Source organism: Rhinoderma darwinii, chromosome 3 (assembly GCF_050947455.1).
Source record: "Rhinoderma darwinii isolate aRhiDar2 chromosome 3, aRhiDar2.hap1, whole genome shotgun sequence".
NCBI classification, from domain to species: domain Eukaryota; kingdom Metazoa; phylum Chordata; class Amphibia; order Anura; family Rhinodermatidae; genus Rhinoderma; species Rhinoderma darwinii.
In genome coordinates, this window is record NC_134689.1 from 112015160 (window position 1) to 112028576 (window position 13417).

The 13417-nt window shown below is 44.4% G+C and overlaps 1 protein-coding gene across 1 annotated transcript in view; it reads left to right on the top strand.

Annotated features, from left to right (window-relative positions):
• RAD50 (RAD50 double strand break repair protein) overlaps window positions 1-13417 on the top strand; it is a 191899-nt gene that overhangs the window by 102807 nt on the left and 75675 nt on the right. The window lies entirely within an intron of this gene.

Genomic DNA, 13417 nt, shown 5'->3' on the forward strand with positions numbered 1-13417 from the left:
TGCGGGCGGCTCGCGGCTGACACTCCGCTCCAGCCGACTCGAAAAACACGGCCGTGCACATGGCTATGGTCATGTGCATGAGGCCTTAGTGTCAAGCCGCACTCCAATCCTCAGATCATACCCTCTGAACTGAACTTGTCTCACCCACCTCTAGGTGCCGCCAAACACAATATTCTAGTTCCCAGAATCCTACAGTCTTAAAGGTACAAACTTGTGGGTTTAACCCCTTAATGACGAGTGACGAATATATCCGTCACAAGCAGGTGCTAATTCCTGCATTGTGACGGATATATCAGTCACTCGGATCTCGTGGGTACAGTGGCAGTACAATATACGCAGCCAGGCTCCTGCCGGAATTGGAGAGTACCCCTTAGGTAGAACCGCTCTCCCTTTGTCAAACACCTTAGATGCTGCGGTCAATAGCGACCGTGGCATCTAAGGTGTTTGACAGAGAGAGAGAGCTTCCTCTGTCGCCCCATCGGCACACCCGCGACTCGCCCATATGTTTCCATGGCAGATGGGGGCCTAACAAAAGCCCCCAGGTCTGCCATCAGTAAATTCCTATTACGCCTTGCCAGTTTACACTGACCAGCAATAATACTTTGGTTTACTATGTATACCAAAAGCATTATATCTGCTTTCAAAAGATCGCAAAGTGAAGTCCCCTAGTGGGACAAGAAAAAAATGTAGAACACAAATTTATGAAAAAATAAGATTCAAGTAAAAATAAAATCAAACTTATTTAGTAAAAGTGTAAAAAAGAAAAAAAAGAAAAGATACACATATATAGTATCACCGCAATCCTAACGACTCAAACTATTTTTTTTCATTCCCCCCTCCCCCCAAAGAAATAAAATAAAAGTTAATCAATAAGTCCCATGTACCCCAAAATAGTACAAAGAAAAACGACACCTTGTCCCGCAAAATATAAGCCCAGATATAGCTACATCTACAGAAAAATAAAAAGGTTAAACATATAAAATCTTTACATATTTGGTATCCCCGTAATTGGGCCGACCCATAGAATAAAGCTAATGTTATCTATGCCGCATAGTGAACGGCGTAAATTTATAACGTGAAAACAATGCTGGAATAGCTGTTTATTTTCTATTCCCTCCTAAAATAAAGTTAATAAAAGTTAATCAAGAATGGTGCAATTGAAAAATACAACTCGTCCTGCAAAAAACAAGCCTTCATACGGATATGTCGAAGGAAAAATAATTAGAAATAAGGAGAAATAAAGTTATTACACTTGGAATACGACTGTGAAAAAACAAAAAATAATCTTTGGTCATGAAGGCCAAAAAAGGCCAAATCATACCATAAATCTACTTTGTTTGGCTGCAGCTGTGCCTCACGTAGAATTAATCAAGTGCATCCTATATAAACCCAGCACAGCACACCCTCCATTCAGGTTTTGTCACATGCAGGTAAGATGCAGGTAATGCAGTATGTTAGGCCTCATGCACACGACCGTAAAAACTCCCGTTATTACGGGTCGTAATTACGACCCGTAATAACGGGCTCATAGACTTCTATTGGCGACGGGTGCCTTCCCGTTTTCTCACGGGAAGGTGCCCGTGCCGTTGAAAAAGATAGAACATGTCCTATTTCAGGCCGTAATAACGGCACGGACAGTCCATAGAAGTCTATGGAGCTCTCGTAATGACGGGTGGCTACATGTGTGCACCCGTCATTACGGCAGCGTTGCTAAGCGACGTCAGTAAATAGTCACTGTCCAGGGAGCTGAAAGAGTTAACTGATCGGCAGTAACTCTTTCATCACCCTGGACAGTGACTACCGATCAGTATAAACCTGTAAAAAATAAAAATAAAAGACGTTCATACTTACCGAGAACTTCCTGCTTCCTCCAGTCCGGTCTCCCGCCCGTTGCCTTGGTGACGCGTCCCTCTCGACATCCGGCCCGACGTCCTGGATGACGTTTCAGGCCATGTGACCGCTGCAGCCAATCACAGGTCAATCACAGGCTGCAGCGGTCACATGGACTGCCGCGTTATCCAGGGATGTTGGGCTGGATGTGAAGAGAGGGACGCGTCACCAAGACAACGGCCGGGTAAGTATGAATTTCTTTAACTTTTATTACAGAAAAGGCTGTCCCTTCTCTCTATCCTGCACTGATAGAGAGAAGGGGCTGCCGATTAGTGCAGTGCTATTTTGCCGCCAAAAACGTGCCCGTAAATACGGGTGGAATACGGGTGACACCGGACCCATATTTACGGGCACGGATTCGTAAATACTGGTGCAAAACGGGTGGAATACGTGTGACACCGGACCCGCATTTACGCCAGTATTTACGGGTGGGAAAAAATACGGTCGTGTGCAAGAGGCCTTAGTTTGTAGAAATAATAGTGGACAGACACAATGGTTTGCTCACTTTTGCTTTTTCCTCCTGTATTAACTGTCCTGCCAGGTTTATATTGACTACCATTAAATCCTCTGCAATCATGTGTGAAATGGTAGTCACTACCCAACATGCCTTATCCCTTGTTGGCAGTAGAAAAGACAATGGAAGAGTACCTCACAGAACTGCGCTCCCATACAAGAAATGTCTGGAATCAGATTAACTTTATTTTCGATCTCTCATGTAATGCGTTTCGGCATAAGGGATTTAACAAACTTAACGCATAAAATTTACCAACAGAAATGTACCTGCAGTTCGTATTTTTCATACCGCAGCATGTCAATTCCGGCTGCGAAAGTGGACTGAACTGCTGCGATTTTCAGAGGAGATGTCACCAACTCCTAACGTTGAGAAAAACGCAGCAAAATCCGCACCATTTTCTGCAGTTAAAAATAAGGCTTGTGACTTTGCACAGCCAAACTTGATGAGCAGTAAAGCTATTGCTGTCTGCTATCCCCCATTTATGAGCTTACCTACTGACCAATGTAGCACGCAGCTAGCCCCGGTGTATCCAGCCAGGGATCCCATAGATCGTCAAACTTCTTGACAGTCCCTCATTAGTATGCACAAATTTCTCCAATAACAAGTGTAAATTCACTCCAGCAATGTATCCATCCACTGTAGGGGTATTCAGTGATTTCCAGGTTAAGGCAATTCATTTACGGGTGAGATATAGCAGTCTCGAGATAGCTAACCCATGGTTCTCCATCACAGTTGTCTCAGCAACATATCCAAATAAACAAAACAGAAGAGCTCCATCTAGTTGTCTCTCGTGTGTTGTATCGATAAGATCAAGTACATCCGCCCGATACCTCCTCAAGTGTTGGCAATTCCACATTAATTGATCAGGCCAGCATCGGGGACATAAATGCTCAGCACTAAATCCCATTCTAAATAACAGGGATGGTGTTCTATAAATACTATGTAAAAGGTAGATATGAGACAGTCTATGAGCCTCACTGACTGCAACTTTTGGAGCATTTTAGAGCATATCCAATCATTTGTCTTCTGCATTGAGCCCCACATCACATTCTCACTTAGGCTTGAGGGTCAAGGGATGGTACTTGAGATGTCACCCTACCTCTTACCCCTCACCACCAATTGTAAAATAGGGGTTTGAGTAACCGAAGCAATAGCAGATAGCTGGCCTTGAGATTGTACAGAATGCCTAATTTGGAGGTACTGAAGAAAATCATATTCTTGTCTGAATTGTGTGCAATTGTGTTCCCCTCCGAAAAGAGCTGTGACATTCGGTTTACTCTTTTACTCGTCCAAGAATCAAATTTATCCAACTTATTGAGCTCAGAATATAGAAAGTTTGGCCAAATAGGAGTATGGTCTGTGTACCCTGTAATACCTGTGAGATTACAAACCTTCCACCAGAGTTTACAGATGGCAAATAAATTTGGCAACTGTGTGGGCATTTGTCTAAAGGCCCCCGCCTCCAGAGCTGATCAATGCTTATTGTGAATTATGTACTAAATGACCCTACCCAAAGTTGATAGCACACCTATGCTGCCTGGGCCCCGTCAATGCTACAACTGCGCAGCTAAATAATATAACCATGGGGTAGGAGATGCCAACCCACCGTCCTCCTTAGATATTTGTAATGTGTCTAGTTTTATTCTGGGAATACCCTTTTTCCATATCAGGTCTCTAAAAATAGCATTATCTTTATGGAATAGTTTCACTGGAAGCCAAATTGGGGAATTATGAATCATATATAAGACCAAATTGGCTCGGCCAACTACTGTCAATGGTAAACTGCAGTAAGTAAGGGCTATAGATTTGAGGCAGCATATTCCATAATCCTATCTAAGCCCCGCATACCTAAATATTTAGAAGTTGTAACTCGTTTTAAATGCCTTACCCAGTGGAAGAAGGACTGATTTTGACCAGTTTTTTTACGGATCCAGAAAGATAGCCAAACACATCAATCATAGCCAGGTTCACTGAAATTAGATAATGAATGTCGTTCAATATTAAATATGATTCACCGCCTGGAAGAACGATTAAAAATAAGTTTATTGGTTAAATTCATAAAATTGTGGCTCTACTAGCCGTTGATACCAGACCAGGCTAAAGCAAAGGATTTTGCGACAAGACAGGTGGTGTGGAGTAATTGATGTCTCCTTTCACCCAAAAACCACCTATCTGTTTATGGTATAATAACGCTGTATCTTTGCCATTAGTAATTGTCTATCTAAATCCTACGCGTTTCATCATCACAAATAATGTGATGCTTCCTCAGGGATTGATAGATTTTGATTTGTTTCAAATATCGTTAAATTCAAAAGTAGTGAAGTGATAACAATGTTACAGCACTGGATAGCACTGTTTTTGTGCTGATTCATAGCCTCCAGACGCATGCACGGCTCTGATGCATTGGCCGTACACGCGCCGGAGAAACTAAGGGCTTAAAAAGGCTGAGAGCCCGCCCCCCAAAAGGTAGTCCCCTGAGTGAGCCGCCAATAGCATATTACACGGCAACCAGTGACGTGCCGGAGGCGGCGTCTCGGCGACCTGGCAACCGATGGGGGTTCCTGGACGACCAAAGCGTCCATGGTAACTAGGGGACGCTAGACGCGGCTCCTGAGTTGTCAATAGACAAAAATACATCGTGTGGATATAATGTTAACATACGGCCTTGTGAAAGAACAAGGACGTGTTAATACATAGGGAGGGGCTCACTTGTAGGGGGAACCGTCTCATCCCGAGACTAACTCCCCGAATATGACACCAACGGTATCTTAATTATACCCTATGTCCGTCCGAGATCAAATTGGGCAGTATCCCATCGCATCACAAGCAGGAGTAGGTAAAAAGATTGCAGCCATCCCGTAGACCTAGGGAGGGCGCAACGCCAGATGAGTTCGCGATAAGTGGTCAAATGTTCAATAGCACAATATTGGCGAATAAGACAATATGATGCCTATGCCGTATGTAAGATAGTGGGGTATATATCATATATATATCATATAGTGTCAATGACCAACAACAACAACCCTACATAAAAAGCGCAACACAGAAAACGCGGTGGGAACCGCATGGTGTGCATGAGGACAGGGGTATTAATAGGCAACTGCAAGCCTAGGTGTGTTCAAATAAATATATGGTACACTGTATATTGTATATATGCCCAGACTAAACATCAGGTAAAGTGGTACGATTAGAGGAAACACGAATAGGAGATTTGTTCATTGATGCCATGCGGGTTAACCGTCTGCAATCTGAATATCCATTCAGCCTCTTTTTGGAGTATTTTCCTATCCAGGTCCCCCCCTCTAGGGAGGGGTCTCACATGTTCTATACCCTGGAAAACCAGGGATGTAGCATCCCCGTCATGGCAGGACCACACGTGTCTTGCTACTGGGGTATCCACTTTCCTTCTGACATCCCCAATGTGGTCCCGTTATGTGGATTGGCGGCTCACTCAGGGGACTACCTTTTGGGGGGCGGGCTCTCAGCCTTTTTAAGCCCTTAGTTTCTCCGGCGCGTGTACGGCCAATGCATCAGAGCCGTGCATGCGTCTGGAGGCTATGAATCAGAACAAAAACAGTGCTATCCAGTGCTGTAACATTGTTATCACTTCACTACTTTTGAATTTAACGATATTTGAAACAAATCAAAATCTATCAATCCCTGAGGAAGCATCACATTATTTGTGATGATGAAACGCGTAGGATTTAGATAGAAAATTACTAATGGCAAAGATACAGCGTTATTATACCATAAACAGATAGGTGGTTTTTGGGTGAAAGGAGACATCAATTACTCCACACCACCTGTCTTGTCGCAAAATCCTTTGCTTTAGCCTGGTCTGGTATCAACGGCTAGTAGAGCCACAATTTTATGAATTTAACCAATAAACTTATTTTTAATCGTTCTTCCAGGCGGTGAATCATAGCCATAGCCAATTCCAAAGATTTCAGCCAATCATTGAGAAATAGCATAACATCATCCCCGTAAAGCGCTACCTTCTCATGCAGACTCCTTTATTGGAACCTTTTAACATCCAGAGACATACAGATTGCAGCCGCAAGCGGCTTAATTGCCACCGTAAAAATTGGTTGTGACAGTGGACGACTCTGATGCGTACCCTATGGAGAGAGAACTCCTCCGATAGAAGGCCATTCGTTCTAATCCTAACCTTTAGAGGCAGAGTATGCCAACTGGACCCAGGAAAGGAAACTCTATCCAAATCCCATCAAGGTTTCAAGGTAGCTCATAAATATGCCCATTTGACACTATCAAATGCTTTGGCCACATGCGGAGATGCGACCGCAGAAACCTGATCAGCAGACTGACATGCTTGAATTTTAAGACTGTTCACTGCAGTAGACATATTGTGCATGAAACCTGCCTGGTCAGTATGCACTATAGTGGTAACCACCTTTGAAAGTTTGCTAGATACAATTTTAGCTAAGATTTTAACATCTACTGTTCGCAATAAAATGGGCCTAATGATTCCGCTAACTGAGCATCCTTTTCCGGCTTAGGAATAATCACTACTATAGCAGCATTCATGGAGGATGGTAAGCAACTCTTACCAAAGCCTCATTATAGACCTTCATGAGACGAGGTAAAAGGATATCTTTTTTTTTTTTTTTCTTTTCAAATATATTTTTATTCATAGTCAGAACAGTTACAGGTATAAAGTACGTGTCACACATACAATAATCAGTACATCATATAGCAATGTGTTCTAACTCCAAAATAATTTTTTCATTTTACTTGTCATCATCAAGTTACAAGGCAATGAATAAGGCAAAACAAAGCCGAACATCCCCTTCCCTCCCCCCAACTCTCCTCCATCTCGGTGAACAGGTTCTTAACTAGCCAGTAGCATGCCTAGCGTGCCCTGGATATTCTGTGAACGATACCATGATGTGTGTTGAAATATGCGCATGAACACCCCTATCTCCGCTGTGGAATAATGTTTTTCAATAAATATACGCCAAGTTTTAAAATATTGTTCTGTAGACCTTTCTTTGTGTCTTTCTAGGTCCGTTTTATCATATCCCAATAAAGTTTTAAGAGTAGTCACAACCTCCGCAATTTCTGGGACCGATGCCTCTAACCAGTGACGCAAGATGCACTTCTTGATAGCCAATAATGCCATATGGATTCCTTTCCGGGCTACTAGAGGTGGTCCCCCCCCCCCCATCTGGATCCATGGGGATATAGTGAAACAGCACTGCCTGTGGGTTTGCGTGCACCTCTTCCCCCCAGGTGTCTTTAATAAATTGTAGAGCAAGGTTCCAAAACGCCCTAATTTGTGGGCATAACCACATCCCGTGAAGTAGATTAGCTTTATGTAGGTCACATTTAGGACAACTACGCAGATAGTGTGCTGGAGCGTCCCTATAGGATAAATTAAAGGCATATGTCGCTCTGTGCATAAGCCGGAAGTGCATCTCACGCCACTGCTCATTTACCATGACCTTCCTCACCCTCTCCCACCCTTCCCGAATTTTGCTAGAGAGTTCTGGATCTTCCAGCTCCACTTCCCAGGTCCGAAAGCAGGAGGTGCTAAAAGAGTCAAGGTGGACATTCCGAAGCTTACCATATAAACTTGCAAGACTTCTACCCATAACGCCCTGCGGCACCATCCCATCAAATGCCCCCCGCATCTCCACTACATCAATATTGCGTACTTTGGTTTTACATAACTCTGTTACTTGAGCATATTGCAGATACTGATTATCCCTCAAATTATACTTGCTAGAGAACTCCTGCCACGTAAACCATCTTCCCTCTTCAACATTCATGAGTTGGCCCAGAACATTGATCCCCTCAGATCTCCACTCCGAAAATAATTTATTCTGGCTCCCCTGTGGGAACATGGGGTTGTCCCATAATGGCCAGAATTTAGAAAGACCATACAGAAGGCCAAAAAGCTTCCGCACCGCCTTCCAGGCGCCTATTGTATCCCTTAGCAACAAACTTGACTTAACATTATTAGGCAGCTGAGCATAGGGCAGGTGTAACAGTGCCGTCAACGAATCCGATCCCGCCAAAGCCTGTTCCAGTTGAACATTGGAGTACAAATTAGTGTTATGCAGCCAATCACCTATGTGCCTACAGATGGCCGCTAAATTTTAATATCGAATAAGTGGTAACTGTATGCCACCATCAACTTTGGGCAGTGCCAATTTTTTATATGCAATCCTAGGCCTTTTCTTCTGCCACAAGAATTGTAGAAATGCTGTCTGTAATTTTTGGCTATCTAGGTGCTTGATCAATATGGGTATTGTTTGCATTGGATATAGCAGACGAGCAAATCTTATCATTTTTAAAAGAGCAGCTCTCCCAAACAATGACCACGGCAGTGACGCCCATCGATTTAGTTCCTTATGAATTTTTTCAAACAAGGGTGAATAATTTAGTTTATAGAGGGAAGAGGGAAATTTGCCTATTTTAATCCCCAGGTATGTGATATAAGATCTGGCTATTTCCACCGTACCCTGCAAGGGTGGTTTTGCCCCTGATTCCTTCAAGTAGAGTAATTGACTCTTTTGCGCATTGACTTTATATCCTGAGAATGATCCAAAGTACCGTAGCTTCTCCAGCACCCCCCCCCCCCCTCCCAAATGATCCCCAGGCGATCTCAGAAATAGCAAAAGATCATCAGCAAAGCATGTCAGTTTAATCTTCTGACTACCAACCATTATCCCTTCAAAATCACAAAAGATGTCTCGCCAGCGGTTCCAAAGCCAAGTCAAACAGCAATGGAGACGGGGTAGCCCTGTCTTGTTCCCTTCTGTAAATGGATCGGTGCTGAAAGAAAACCTGTGGTGAACACCCTAGCTAGAGGTTCTGAATAGAACGCTTCCAGGTAATTCCTAAACAATCCCTGTATCCCAAATCTATCTAGAACTAACCCCAGCCAATCCCAGTGAACATTATCAAAGGCCTTTTCGGCGTCTAATGTTAAAAGTGCTGGCGACTCGTACCCCTCCATGCTAGTAGTCTTTATTGCGTCTTGTACCGCCAGAACCGTGCGTATATTTTTGACCGCCGATCTCCCTTTAACAAAACCCACCTGGTGTGACCCAATCAGATCCGGGAGAAACATGGCCAACCTGTCGGCCAATATCTTCGACAATATTTTAACATCCTGATTTATCAAAGAGATTGGGCGATAGGAGCCCGGGTTAGTCAGATCTTTCCCTTCCTTATACAATACCTTGATATAAGCTACATTGCCCGATTTCAGGAATTCCTTATTTAAAAGCATATGATTATACACCGGCAATAAAATGGGTATGACCTCCTCCCTCATAATCTTGTAAAAGTCACTAGAAAACCCGTCCGGTCCTGGCGCTTTATTATTCGTCAATGATTTAATGGTTGATACTATCTCTTGTTCCGTGATCAAAGCATTTAACGATTCTCTATCAGAGTCCGAGAGAGATGGTATAGTTAAAGACCCCAGAAACGCCCTCCCCTCAGTCCTCCCCGAAGTATCCTGTGCATATAGCGCAGTGTAGTAATCTCCCAGTATATCATTGACGATCCTTGGATCTTTCTGTATTTCCCCGTTCCCATCTCTCAACCCCCCTATGTGAGTCGGGCGAAATTGTCCTTTCGCCATTTTGGCCAACAGGGATCCTGTTTTATTACCATACCTCAAGAAATGCGCAGTTGTTTACTCTCTCTGGAACCTTTCCTTTCTATCTAGCCACATTTCAAACTCTGCCTTAGCAGTAAGCCATTCATCCCGAAGCGCTAATGTGGGATTTGCCGAGTACGCTGTATATTTAATGCGAAGATTTCTACTATAAAGCTTGTTGGATTTTCGTTTAAGCGACGCCACAAAAGAAATGATCCTCCCCCTCAGTACTGCCTTGGCTGTGTCCCAAAACAAGTGGCTGTCTTCCCTATGAGCTTGATTTTCCTGACTATATTCCAATAACCAGCCCTTCAAACATGCCTGAAAGGATTCATCAGTTACCAAGAAAGAAGGAAATTTCCACAAGATATCCGATCGCCGTTTAAATGTATCTGCCAAGATCAGAGAAACCGGTGAATGATCTGAAATCACCAAGTCCTCTATTCAAGCTCTAAGGATCCTAGAGAGGAGCACCGGAGAAGCCACAAAGTAGTAAATACGCGACCATGCGGTATGCGCATGGGAAAAGTGAGTGAACTCTCTACCTAATGGAAATTGTGTTCTCCATACATCTACCATGCCTGTGGAGGCCAGTAATGGGGCCAAGACTTTATCGTGCGTTCTTTCAACCAGTACCCTACCATCTCCCCTTCGCCTGTCCTCCGTTGTGCATAAAACCGAATTAAGGTCCCCTCCCAAAAGAATCTGAGGTTCTTTATCCGCTAAAAGTTTACCTTCCAGGAATTGAAAAAAGACCCGATTGTTGTCATTCGGTGCATATATACAGTACAAGCTCATTCTCCCCATTGCGCCATCTAAGATCACATGTAAATATCTGCCCCCTCCATCCTGCTCAGAAGTAACCACAGAACAATCAATTCTTTTGTGTATGAGGAGTAAGACGCCCGCCTTGCCATTGACTGCTGGAGAACCCACTACTGTACCCACCCATAACTTGCGCATTCTCTGGAACTCACATTCCAGCAGATGGGTTTCCTGCAAAATTGCTATATCCGCTTTCAACTTTTTCAGGTGGCGAAGGACCATCATGCGCTTATGTGGGGACTGCAGTCCCTTCACATTCCATGTTATTACTTTAGGCATCTCACAGCAATGGCAAAGCAAACCACATCCACCGAGACAGTTTCCCCCCCTCCTCCCCCCTCCCTAAACATAAAACAAGATTGAAACCCCAACAACAGATCATTACTAGTTTCAGACTTCTCTTTTTTCACACATTTTAGCGTGGAATCTCTGCACATTCCACCACTAGGAACCCCTTGGTATACCATGAACCCCCTGTATATCAGGAAAGTATCAACAAAATCGTACACTCCCACCCGACTCCATGCAGAAATTCCCTCAAACCTCACTTCAGCTGCGCAATCCCCTACCAATAACATCAGTAAGCATCATTCTCCGATGCACCTATAGGTATAACAATTGTGCCTCAAACATTGTGAATCTTTTTTTTTTTTAAATATCTTTTTTATTATCAGTTTTCACATTTTCTTACAAACATTTCACGTAACAGTTACATCATGAGTGCGCAGCACTCTACTGTCATGGAATTAACTTTGAATTAAATTCAACATAACACATAAACATATAAACACATGAACATGGCATAATTGTCTATCTTCAGATGGACCGAAAGCATGACTTCCCCCAACCCCGACACGACCTAGGTCATCAATAAGTTTCTACTCATCCTTTTTCCCCCAGCTGATTCAGAGTTGCAACCCCCCTAAAGTGCCTGCCAAGAGCTGTGTACAATACCACTTTGTGTACTGGAAGGGCCTAACAATTTCCGCTATTTCGGCTGCTGTACATTGCGATTCTATGAATGTTTGCCACTTATCAAATAGCTTCTTGGTTCCCGTTTCCTTCCTCCTTTCCACCTTCACCCTCTCAAGAACCAATAACTGTTTCAGCCGCGACACAATCATTTCTAAACGCGGCATGTCTGCCTCTAGCCATTTACTCAAGAGGCATCTCAAGGCTACCAGTAGAATCGTGTGAACCAGCACGGGAGGTGATCTCACTCCTCGAGCACCTTCTTCCTCCGGCGGCCGCGCCTGATGGAATAGTAGCGCCTTTCGGCAACATTGTGAATCTTAAAATAACATGAGTCTCCTTCCATCACCATCTGGACATCTCCCGTCAGTCCGGAGAAGAAGAGGTAAGACCCCTCCTGGTACTTCTGTTTCTGGAACGTCCCCTGCGAGGCAATCCATCTCTGTATGTCTGGCGATCCCCATTGTTGTCTTGGGACAGGCTTTCCACAAATTTAGCCGCCTCCCCTGGAGATGAAAACGATTCCACACCACCACCGGGCTCGAAGATCTTAAGAATGGCGGGAAACATCAAAGAGAACCGAATGCGTTTCTGGACCAGTAGAGAGCACACCGTGCTGAAAGCACGCCGCTTGCGTGTAACCTCTGCCGAGTAATCTCAGAACATTAAGATTCTGTTGCCTCGCACTCTCACTTGTGCCGAGGACCTTCGATAGGCCTGTAACACGTTTGTTTTATCCACATAGTCCAGGTACTTCACAATAACTGGTCGCGGTCTTGCTGGAGCGCCATCTTGGGTAACAGTTCGCATTGGTTCCACTCTATGAGCTCTCTCCGCTCTCAGCGGGGCAGGCAAGCCCAGCGCCTGAGGCAATTCCACAGCACACAACTTTAGCAGCTGGCCTGCTGGTATAGATTCTGGGAGCCCAATGATGCGTAAATTGCTCCTTCTCGAGCGATTCTCCAGGTCATCCACTTTATCTACCAGCTGGAGATTGGAAGCAATCACCTTCTTCACCTCCTCCTGTGTTCCCGCTAACTCATCCTCCAATAAACTGAGACGTTGCTCCAAATCAGTGATTCGTTCCGCCTGAGCTGAGACATCCGACTGTATTTGATGTAATAATTTCGACACCGTCTCCTCCAAAGAAGCTGTAATATCTGGGGCTATAAGTTTAGCTACTTCTATGGCCAAAACTCGACATGAAATGTCCATATTGTGAAGCATAGTATCAGGCTCACCTTCTTCCAATGCTGGCTGCACCAGAGGAGGTTGTGATGCCGAGCGCGAGCTCGTGCTCCTCGTGTTCCTGGCCGACTCAGGCGCCATTTTCCCCAGCGGCAGCATGTCGTCAGTCTGCGGGGCCTGTGAGTTTAATCCTGGGGTCCCGGTTTTCACCAGGAATCTTTCCATACGCCGGAGAGAAGCCTGTACTTCGGGTTGTCGGCGAATGGCCTCAAGTCGGGTATCAAAGCCTTGGGACCACGGTTTTTTGAGTCGGGTTAACGGAGCTCCCTTTACTCGCGTCTAACCATGTGCGCATCGGAAGTCGAAAGGATATCTTTTATACTCCTTAATTTCTT